Raw genomic sequence first — 10602 nt, 5'->3', positions numbered from 1 at the left:
GCATCAAAAATCGAGATTGATATACATTTTTCAATAACCAATATGGAATATATCACGTAATTTTAAACTGTTATGAAAAAAAATCGTTTCTTTTTAATAGATACATTCATAAAAATCGATCTAAATATATTTTAAGTAATTAAACTTTTTAATGTAGGTAATATAATATACATGTCAAGTAACAGTTCCACGATACCGGTAAGTATATTTTATTCATATATTCATATTTTATGTACATTCTTTAAATCAGGCATTATCAAATTAAAAATTAAATTGTACAGTTTTGTTCGAACACTGTGTTATGTAACACGACACCCAACACCACACCAATAATTTGTAAGCAGTTGCATGCTGTTTAATTGCCATCTGAACAGGCAAGCAGTTTTCTTGGAAATTAAGTTAATCATTTATTTGCATTTGAAAAATAAAGAAAGCCACCAATGTTTGCATGATAGATTCTCAAATTTTTGTGCTATTTTAACATTTCCTGAACGATGTTAGAAAAATGTTTCTCCTCAATAGTGAAAAATCTGTTCTCGGCAAATTATTGGTTGAATTTTAATTGTGACGTTAACTTTTATTGTTTTCATCTGCATTCTCTTATTGTGACGTCATGAAAAAGGTGACCATGCCGGATACCGACTCATCCCAACTTTCCTCAAATCTTTTAAAAGGAGGGATAAACATCAGAGAAACAGATTCCACCACAGTAACTCGATTCTCCACTCTCGACAGTTAGATTTTAATAATTTAAAAAGCTCGGCAAGCCTTGCGCTATAAATAGTAAAATATTACTGTTTAGAGTGGACAAATATCGTATTTCACTTGTTACTGTTGTGGAATCTATATATAGATCATACAAGTACATGTGGAATGCATAACATATTTCACTCCTTAGTAACTTGGATACTTAAAGTGTAATATGAATTTTTATATATAATGCAAAATTAGTATATAAAATTGAAATGTAAATAAAATATGAATTGTATATGTTTTTCAGCAACCGAGAATAATAGTTTACTGCATGGTAAAAGCAGCTATTGATATGTTTACAAAATGTCTAGCCAAAGGTAACATATATTTAGTTTACAGTAATATGTCTAAATGAATAGGCAGGAATTGCCGCTTTCGTCAAACAATCAAGATCATTGTTACATTTTCTGTCTTGTAATTGATTGCATTGTCTATTTAAAAGAAAAGACTTTCAACAATTTATTTTGTGATGGTTCAATGCTTGACATCATTTTATCTGTTGTTTAACTGTCCATTTTTGTTCCATTTTTTCTTATCTGAAGTTTATTTAAATAAGTTTTGCAATAATGTTAATGACACATTATTCCCTGGTTATGTCTGTCCGTCCACCAAATTATTGGTCCTTTCCGTTCGAAAACACTGTAAAAAAAACTCCCCTTTTTTCCAAAAATGTGTTAAGTTCTATTTTTTCTGTTGAGGATTTAGTCGAGGCACTGGGCTAAGCGCGAGAAGAAAGATGTAAACACTCTTTCCGAATGGATTAAAGCGGTGAGGTCGTTGATTCAAATCAGAATTAATAAAATGAATGGGACTTTTAATGCCCATGCTATGTCAATCTTTAAAAAAAAACAGATGTTGCAAAACATTTATCCTACCTCCAAGACAAATATGTTGTTGTCCCTGAAGATAAAGACCTAAATACTATCGTTTGTGTATGTAAATTCATTACATTAACTGCTCGATAAAAGACTTAAGTATTTACAATGTACTTGGAAATTCAACATATACCCTCACGACACTTACCAAAGAGGAAATCCTGGACAATTATAGGTCTGTTCTATGTTCCTTTGAAATTTCAACCTGAGACGAAGAATTTGATTTTCCATCTCTGTATTGAATACCTAAACTACATAAGTGGCCTTACAAACAACAGTATATTGATGGGTCTTTCAAGTGCTCCACGAAACTCTTTCTTACTTACTAACATGTTAATCAGCAATCAAAGGCGGGCTTTAAAGTTATTGTGAAACTGTCTATTCAAGAGTTGGCGTGAATCAGATACTTAAAAATTATTCCAAGGATCTTTTAGAGTACATACAATCTAACTCTCATTAATCTTGCAATAGTAATACAACATTTGACTTTTCTACAAATTTATACAAGTATTCCACATTCCAAACTATAAGGTAAATTGAAAGAGTAGGTAATGCCTTATTTCATAAAAAAAGAATGGTCAACGTAGATACAAGTATCTTGCCTTAGTGAGGAATAAATCATAATTTGAAATGGATTACTGTGATTCAAACAAATAATTATCTAAAACTGGCATTATCAAAATCCTTGATTGTTCGATTGAAAGCATATTTGTTACGTACTGATGGCGTGTTTTCAATAGCCTGTCGGTATTCTAATCGGAACCAGTTAGGCCCCTCTTTTTGCCGACTTGTTTCTTTATTATTGTGAGTCTTACTTCATACAGGAACTTCTAAGGAAGAAGATAAAAAGTAAGCAATATACTTTAACTATATACTCTCTGCTATATAGATGACGTTCTTAACCTAAATAATTCAAACGTTGGTAACTATATTGACGCGGGTATGTTAATGCTGTATTTTCGAAAAAATGAAAAAATGATACTTAAATTTCGACTTTTAATAAAAAAGACTTTTTGACTCATTTATAGTGTAATTTGTTATATTTTTTAGTTTTGCTAGTAAGTTGACAATATAAATTTTCTTTTTCAAAAATAACATTCTCAAATTATCACGTGGTTATCACGTGACACTCAAAATCTATTTATAAACGTGAAAACAGTAAACTCAAAAGTGCTAGCGTGTAGACGGTCTTGTTTTTCTAAATATTGTTATCTGTGGATAGCTTATATACCAAAGTATTAGAAAAGTGCTACTCGCCTCCTTTGAATAAAAAGATTAAATACATAAACGGAGATTTTCGATTGAATTGTGCCAAAAATACTTTGACCTTCAGATATTACAACGTCTGACACTTAAACGGTATTAACAACATGAACCGAGTAGCAGTTTTCGAAAAATATTAATATTCAGCTTTCTGCACGTTAACTTGACTCAAAAATTCATCATTTCTACACGCTAGCACTTTTGAGTCAAAGTAAACGTGTTTCACAATTGTTTGTGTCCGACATTGTTTACAAACGCACAAGTGACTTTCAAAGGGAAGTAATTCTGTAAACAGAAATAAATTTCAGTCATCAGGAAATTATTGCTGATCTTTATTTAAATGTACTTTCTGTTGCATCTTCTCCATCACCAAATATTTAATAAAAGAAACAAACTATTTAAATATATATATTTAACTCGGAGAAAAGATCAAAATGATTATAATTACACATCGGCTTGGGGTATGAAGCCCCTTTTCTTTCTGTTTGGTATTTTTTGGCAAAACAATTATGAATTGATTTTTCTACGGACACTGTAGCTTTATCTACCAATAAAACATGACCTCCGTGTATTCGCACAACAGTGTGGGAAGTGTCGTAAAACACCATTCAATAAATCAGATAGCTCTTTGAATTCTATTTTGTCAGGTGAAGTGCCTCTCATGTTTGGGTTTTGTCACTTGTAACAGTGTAAACTTTTAGAGTGTACAATAAAATCATGAATCTTGCTCATTCTTCATAAAGCATACAGACCCATACACTGTACATCATTCAGTCGTTGGTCACAATGGCAATAACACCATATATAATGACAGCTTGAAATATATATTCAATGTCCTGCTTTTTCTCTCTCTCAATAAATTTAATTACCACATGCTGATAGAAAACATACCTTAAGAAAAATAGATGATGATTTCATAACAAAAAAAACTTATGGTGCCATGGTCAGTAAGTATGGGACTATTAAATCAATTTATACCAAATATGATAGTGCAAGAGCTAATTATATTTCAAATCCTGCAACATTTTTTTCACACATACCCTTTATACACCATGTACACATTCAATGAATATTATGTGTCTCATTCAAGCATAATGCATAATATCTATCACTTCAATCATTGTACTTGATTTGTATAATAATATGCTCTTAATGTGCCCTGCTATTAATATTTTGAACATAACAATTATCTTGTTTATATTCTTATTCTGATACAAAAAAGAGAACTTCAATATAATCAAATTTTAGTTAGATTAATAGCTATAATAGCCCTTAGTATCAGCAGTGGTTGGTAAAACTAATAGTAAACTTACATGTTTGTAATAAAATAATTGCCATGCTTGTTTACTTTCTTAACACATAAATTACAATAGACAGAGTAATCTAAACTCATAAGCAATTAATCTTTAAATAGCTTTAATATCACTTCATGTGACTAAAAAATATTAAAGTGTCAGTAACAATAATATAATATTCGAATGCTTACATCATAATGCAGACTTCCTACATGTTAACTCACTTGGAAGCAGTAAAAAACCAGTGAATACAAATTCTGCAAAAGACAAATATAAAATTGCATAATCAAAACTTTAAAAGCAATAAACACATCAACATTTTGTGTTAAACATATAGGAAATAGGCAATAAAGGAGATACTTAAAAAAACTATTAGGTATTCAATCTGTATGATATTGAAATATTTACATCAATGTAGATTGACACCTTTTAAAGTCACTTATTTGGATTAGCAAATCCTACAAGTAATCAATAGTCTTTATGTCAATTGAATGAAAGTGGTGATCAATTTAAAATTTTCATGTCTATTACTAAAAATTAAATTGGATAATTTATTAACTGGGATAAGCAAATTTTCTCATTTTGTAAAATCTCAGTAGCCTGATAACTGAAATATAACTTTAATAATAGTACATTTTATTTGTTTGAACATGCATTTATAAATTCTGGTATTTTTTATAAACTTAGAAATGACATTGGATATATAAATACTATTTGTGAAACAAATCCATGTTTTATTTAAATATAATTTATGCTTAAATCACAATTAAAAAAAATAATTCTGAATTGAAACAATGTCATTCTCTGTTTAAAATGTAAAAACACCAACACTTTTCAATTGCGTGGGTGTTGAATAAAAGTATAAACAAAAAATAACTTAGCTTAAGGATAGGTAGACTGGGTATGATAATATTGTGGGTGCACCCCTTACTACCAAAGTAAAAATGAATAGTTTTAATTTATTGCATACACTAAACCAAGGGGGAATTAAGGGGGGGGGGTCCGTAATTATTATGTAACAGTTATTACCAATGTTATTTCAACTGATCGGGCGGAGCTAGGTTTAAATTTGCATAAGGACAGTCTATTTGAAGATGTGTGTGATAAGGATGATTGCCGTTATAATTGTTACTGATTTCTAATCACCTATCAGTGTCATCAAAGGAATTTACAAAAGAATTACTGGACACTTCATTGATGAGTTTATCCTAATACACCTATCTATAGATGGACTGGTTTATTATGAGCGAACCGGTAAAACTCCGCCCAGTCAAGTGAAATAAATCGAGTAATAGCTTGGGAAAAATCAAGTCTAATATAACTACTAGTAATATTAAAACAATCTTTCTCCGAGCATTGTTTCCATTTAGCTAACTTTATTGATTCGTTGATTGATTCATAGGTCAACGGTTTTCGTCGTCGGTTATCCAAATAAATGACGAATTATAAAAATGTTTTGAGTCACTTCAACAAATTCAATAAGAAGAAATGGGTACCGGTGATAAAGAGTTACAATTTACAACGTATTTACCTCAAAATGTATGCAAAATCCCCCTTTCCATTGTGATTTCCATGTGCCGACTTCTGTGACAAGGTGCTCAACAGCTGATAATAATGACTGTGACGTGACAAGCTAAACATTGACGTTGATGAATCTTAGTTGTTGGCGATTTTCTTACTTAAAACTGTAAGTGTTCAAGGGAACAATGGTCATGTATGAACATATTGTTAATGTCGCAATGCCGTTGTCGAAAAACAACAAGTTGATAAATCTTTGGCCTCGATGAAGCCAAAAGATCACCACTCTATAGCAAATTCTCCCAACGTCCGATTTAGCCAATCAAAATTCGTATAGTTTCGAAAATGACGTTATAGATGAGATTTCGATGCAATCACCAAAAATTGTAAAATATTATTTGAAACCGCATTAACCTACCCGCGGAACGGATCTATCTCGTCGAGCTAGAGATTAGGGATACAACAGAGACAATTAAGTAGGCCTCATATCTTGACTTGAACCTCAAAATTGACAATGAGGGGTGGCTGAAATCATAATTTTACGACAATAGGGCTGATTTCAGCTTTCCAATTGTGAACTTGCCATTTCTTAGTAGCAAAATTCCAGCAGCAACTGCATACAGGATATATATCTACCAATTGATACGATGTACCTGTACTTGCATTTCCTATCATGATTTTCTTGATAGAGGATTGCTGCTCCCAAGGAAGCTACTAAACCAAGAGTTCCAAATGGTGAAGTTGAAATAATATTTTAGAACACTTTACGGACGCCATCACGAGTTTGTTGACCGTTATGGAATAACCGTTTCACGAATGATATGGGATATGTTCCTTACGTCGAAATCACAATCATCTTCCCTTTCGTGAATGTCACATACCGAACTAGACTATTTACTGGATTTGTTATCACATAAGCAACACGACGGTTGCCACATGTGGAGCAGGATCTGTTTACCCTTCCAGAGCACCTGAGATCACCCCTAGTGTTTGATGGGGTATGTGTTGCTTATTCTTTAGTTTTTATGTTGTGTCATGTGTTCTATTCTTTGTCTTTTTCAATTTTTAACCAGAAGTTGTCAGTTTATTTTCGATTTGTGAATTTTACTGTCCATCCGGTATCTTTCGTCCCTCTGTTTGAAAACACTAGATGTTAGCTTAAAACATATATCGGGCTTAACTGAATTGACGCATACAGTTAATGAACAAATCATTGAAAAAAATATTGATTAAACAAATTTATTTCAGAATTAGGAGCTCACGGTGTAAGAGTGAATGCTATCAAGTAAGTTCTAATTACATTTGTAGTTGATGATGTGGTACCAAGTATTTTGATTCGTCATCAATTAACAGTCGGTCTAATGATGTTCTGTTACCCCGGTGTACAAGTGTCTAAGCTCTCATAAAAATTTTTACCCTACCACATTCTGAATGCGACAGGAAGAAAAAGCAAACTTTCCCAACCAAGTGTACAGATATGATTTATAGCAATCCTTTCTTAAATTGTCCAGTTATAAATTTTGAAATTATAAAGAAATAAAGGTTTTAATTCCCTCAGGTAAAATTGAATTTAAATAGATTTGGCTATTTTTGTAATGTTATTATTGTTTCAGTTCTTATATATCCTTGGCTTTCAAATATTTAGCTTTTGAAAGTAAATCCAGTGAACAGTTTCGGACGCATGAAATGTATATAACGTCTTGTTTTCAATTGTATTGCACAAGTTACATTTTCAAGGGACATAACGAGAAGAAAGATATTCAAATTTGATGAACTATGTTGACAATAATAAGAGTACAATATTACAGCAAATGCCGACTTTTATCATTCTATTACATTGAATTTAGTTTTTCTTTCTGATATATGATTTCATATACTTAGATATAATCTTTTTTATTACTCATTATTTATTCATGTTTTGTTGTCATACATAATGTAACTCCATTGTATTTTATTATCAAATTGTAGTCCTAGCTTCATTGATGGTACCAATATTCTTCGTAATAGTGGTTTGATTGCAACAGAAGAAGACCAAAAGAAGGTTTTATGCACAAATTGTTCCATCAATAAATTATGAATAGAGTCGATCTTGGAGTCGATATCGCTGGAACTCACTTTGATATTGATATTATTCCCTGTCCTGGTTTTGATGTATTTTAAGTCTGTTTTGTTTTGTTTTATTACATGTATCACATCAATGTGTGGATTGATTTTTCGGTTTTACATATGTAAGCCTTTTGTCTCACAGAAACATTACTTTTCCTTATGCGAAAGTTGGTTCAAGTGCATTGAAATAAGTTCTTATGTTATTTCAATACCCTCTGAAAAAAAATGTGCTGAACGGAATTTTGGTGTTTTGACTTTGGTCTCTCTTTTATCGAGATACTAACATATATTTTATGTTTTGGCTTCTATACATAACGTCTCGAACTTACATAAGACAGATTGTTAAAAATGATATAAGAAACTTAATACTTCTGTTAAGAAAATTGTACATCTATAGAAGTAAATAATATATGGAACAAACCAGTATAATAGCACTTAAACATTATTTAAAGGAGAAATATATTCTATAAAAATAAATTACTCGGTAGGGCAGAAAACTGCTGGACTCCTTTACTATCATAAAAACAACAAAACAAAAAGACTCCATAGATAATGTATATTATTTCTTATCCAAACAGCCTCTGTCTTCAAACTTCTTTTGTTTTTAAAATTACTGAAATGGTATAAAAAAAATTCCCTAAACATTGAAAATTTAATGTTTAATACTACAAATACTAACACTTGTATGAATATGTTATTTACTAATGTTAACGATGCCGGGATAAGGTACCGGTACTTGATGTTTTAAACTAGCAAATGTACAGATTTCAATAAAAAAACCAAAAAACCAGATTGTTTAAGAAATCCATGTCAACCTATTACGATATTTTTGCATATTTCAATGTCTAAAATTGCATTTTTTCTTTATAGTATGCAGAAAAGGCAGCAGGACAAGCACACATAAAAAGGGCGGGAAAACCAGCAGATGTTGTTTCCCTCTTGCTCTTCTTGGCGTCAGATGACGCATCGTACATTACCGGAAGTATCAACAATGTTGATGGTGGAAAACATTTATATCCTTGAACAATATCCTTCCATCTCTCATGTAATTCAGATTTCAGACTTTTAGTGTAGTTAACAACCATAATATATCTCATAGAAAACTAGAAAGTTTTATTACGAAGAAATATATTTTTACACCACACATTTTGCTAAAAATTATTCATACTTATGTTCATCTTATTAGTAATCATAAAGACTTCAGAACTGTTTGTAAGTGTTTATTAATTAGCTAGTCAGGTTTTATAGGGTTTGCAGAACTAGTTACTTTGAGGGGTATCGATAAAACGATTTATTCTACTACAATTTATATTTCGCGTAGAGCAAAACGGATATTTACAGAGAAGGGAGGTATGTAGGTATTTCTAGAACTAATCTAGCAACTTGTTTGTCTCAATGCTTTAACGATATCTCAAACTAACTAGTGTAACATCAAATTCTGATGAATTTATTTCTAGATCTGTTTTTTTTTTGTGCAAATTTGATAATTCTGATCAACTTATATTTAGAAGTCCAGGAGCTCGGAAAATACTACTTTTGAGCTTAAAGATTTTAGGCTTAGATAGTAAAGGAAAATAGACTCCATATTTTCCGTATAAAAGGGACATCGCCTGCAGCAGCGGCTGGTGTATAGGACCGATTGTCTAAAACGCATGGTCGATTGAAAAGTGACACATCAAAAGACGGTTATGTTAAAGGGTCTTTGAAGGATCTATTTTCTGTGACAAATAATATTGGAAATCAATTATGTACTTTTTTTCCTTTCTTTATTTTCCGAAGCTTTGCTGCCTACTGTCAGGCAAACTGATCCCATACGAAGGTGTTGTGTTCATTTGTGAATAATTTATGTTCGCATGCAGTTATGAATTAGAACATAAATACATGTATCAAAGTTATGTAAACCTGTATGTAGACATTACTACGTGTATTTGTTTATCCATGTACATGTGTTGAAAATATACGATAGGATAGAGTTGTTTTTCTTTGTTCGAGTTAGAACTGACCATTACATTTCAATAAGTTCAACGCAAATGTTTCGTGTTATAATTTTTTCAGTTTAATGATTAAACTAATCATAGATACCAGGACTAAATTTTGTATATACGCCAGAGACGCGCGTTTCGTCTACAAAAGACTCATCAGTGACGCCCGAATCCAAAAAACTTAAAAGTGTCAAATAAAGTACGAAGTTGAAGAGATATTGTCATTCGATGTTCGCCTTTGTTATGTTTAGTGCAGTAAAGTGTCCCACCATCTAACCCGACTTAATGTATTTGCTTGTGTTATTTGTTATTAAAGGGAATAATAATGTGTGTAAGAAAAGAATATTTTTGTATTCATAATATGGATTTGGATATGGATAAGTTAAATATTTCGTGTCATTTAAGTTTGTCCAAAGTTAAAACAGTTGCGGAAGACTTTAAATACTTAATATTAATGCAATTCTCTATCCGACCAAAAGGGCCTCTAGCTCAATATTGAAAATGTTACCTAACACTTTAACTAAAATAAGTCTGGCTCATTCATTTTTTTTTTCAATTTTGACAAAGTATTTACTTTGACCCTTTGACACTGGTTATATAGCATTTTGACTAACACTTATTTTGATCATTGAGAAGCTTAATATTCCCTTAAAACACAACGTCATTAAAACGTTCTGCTGATTTTACAGAGTTATCTCTCTGAGTGTTAGGTACCACCTTAACTTCAATTTTGTTAATTCTCCGTGTAGCTCTTTGACCTTTTCCGGTGCCTCCATTCTTTTGTCTTGTTTTTTTGTCCGGATTTTTATC

Source organism: Mytilus trossulus, chromosome 11 (genome assembly GCF_036588685.1).
Source record: "Mytilus trossulus isolate FHL-02 chromosome 11, PNRI_Mtr1.1.1.hap1, whole genome shotgun sequence".
In the NCBI taxonomy this organism is placed as follows: domain Eukaryota; kingdom Metazoa; phylum Mollusca; class Bivalvia; order Mytilida; family Mytilidae; genus Mytilus; species Mytilus trossulus.
This window is presented reverse-complemented; position numbering follows the sequence as displayed.